This window comes from Oryx dammah, unplaced genomic scaffold, assembly GCF_014754425.2.
Source record: "Oryx dammah isolate SB20612 unplaced genomic scaffold, SCBI_Odam_1.1 HiC_scaffold_23, whole genome shotgun sequence".
NCBI classification, from domain to species: Eukaryota; Metazoa; Chordata; class Mammalia; order Artiodactyla; family Bovidae; genus Oryx; species Oryx dammah.
The window spans coordinates 116,591,247-116,593,171 of NW_024070207.1; the positions used below are offsets into that span (position 1 = coordinate 116,591,247).

The 1,925-nt window shown below is 44.1% G+C and overlaps 1 pseudogene; it reads left to right on the forward strand.

The window, feature by feature from the left end:
- Positions 1-663: 663 nt before the first annotated feature.
- On the forward strand, positions 664-1,446 carry LOC120882542 (annotated as a pseudogene).
- The last annotated feature ends 479 nt before the right edge of the window (positions 1,447-1,925 follow it).

A 1,925-nucleotide genomic window follows, 5' to 3' on the forward strand; every position in this document is an offset into this window, starting at 1 on the left:
TATTACTATCATTATTTTACTGTCCCAGATTTGGCCATTGGGAGCTCCTTCAAGTTGGTTCCTGTGCCCTTTTTACATGGCATTATTATTTTAGTACTTTCTTGCTTTCTGGCCTCTCAAGATATTCCAGGCTTGTATTCTATTTTCCCCAGCCCAGTCCTGGAAAGGAATCCTGGTTTCTTTTATTACAGAGTGGTATTTAGAAGCAAGTTCTAGGCACTAGATATGCTTAAATGTTACCAGAGTGTCATTGCTTCTAAGGCACTCTCAGATGACAGAGCTAGGAAGTGCATTTGAATACTCATAAATGCATATGTGCACCTATTTTGTGCCTAACTGCCTGCATATGTATATGTGTGTGAAAATACATGTATGAATTTATAGTCGTACTTTAGATTCTAATCTAACACCAAGGGATTGATTCTTGATGTCCCTCTTTCCTTATTTGGAACTCCTTTCTCCAAAGGTGAAAAACTCTAATTATCCACAAAGTATTTGTTCAATCCTAGTATACACAAAAAGTAGTTTCAGGATTTCTAACTCGTTCTCTTGTAAAGAAAAAATTTACCAACTAAAGTAGAATATTTGTGTACAATTCCTTTTGTCATTAGTCTACACTCTTTCTTCAGGTGCAGGGGCTCCCCGAGGAGCTGTCATGTGCAAATGGGGTCTCGGGCTTCCACGTCACTGTGGAGGGAAGAGTTTGAGGAGGATCAAAACGGAGACCTGCTTCTCCCACAATCAAATCATCTACCTCTGCAGCCAGTTCACCAGCCTGGACAAAAGTGAGAATGGGACCCTCAGCTGGAAGATTTCCAGTGGATCCCAGGACTTGTCATCAAGCCATTTGGGGACTGGCTCATCAGTGGCTTCTTTCCAGAGGGAAAAGATCAGGCAGGCTTCCATGGCTTCATAAAATCTTTGGCTCACTTCTAACCCACTGAAGATAGTATAAAGTGCAAAGATAATTGGACCAGAACCACTTAACAGCCGAAGCAACAAACTGTACTTTGCTTTTCGACTCTATGATTTGGATAAAAATGACAAAATCTTCCACAATGAGCTATTCCAGGTTCTTTGCATGATGCCTGGAGTGAATGTCTCGGATGAGCAGCTGGGTGGCATCACAGACAGGACCACTCAGGAAGCTGATCTAGAGAGGGATGGTGCCATATCTTTTGAAGAATTTGTTGAGGCTTTGGAGAAGGTGAACTGGCAAGCAGAAAGTGAGCATCCAATTTCTTGACTAAAAGGCCAAGACCAGACCGTTCCCTGCTCTCTAGTATCTAAGAACTGGACGTGAGAGTCCTCCTGTCTCCCAGCCCTCCCTCTCCCCTATTATCTATCCAAGATACTACAGCTTTTGTGTGGCAATCTGCCTTTGGTGTACACAGTGCATTACAGAACGGCACACTCAGTTCATTTCTGTTCAGTATCCATTCACCAGTTCCCCATTTATAAATATCACCCCCCTCCCCCAGTTATGCTGCTGAATGCTACAACATCCATCCAGTCTGAGAAACTGAGAGAGCAACTCAAGCCAAGAAGCAGCCAGGCAAGCTCTGTTATTGATACAGACTGTAGCTACCCCATTGTCCCTCAGCACACAACTTCGGCCTTTTCCACGTGGCCTTTGCTTCCTGTTTCTCTGTCACCCAGGCATCCGTTGCCTTGATCTTTCAGTCTGCATGCCCTTTGTCATGCCTCCAAATATCCTCTTTTAAATATATGTCTAACTTGACCGGATGCTCCTGTGGCCTGGCAGCTTTTATTTACCTTTGCTCATAAATGAGGCTCTGGGACACTGTCTCCCCAGGAGCATCCTGGGAACCAACACTTGTCTCAGAAGAATGTGACCATCTGTTTTGTTCCTTGCACTCTGCTCTGTCATCAAAGGGCTGCTGGAGGGAGACGTTCTTCTTGAG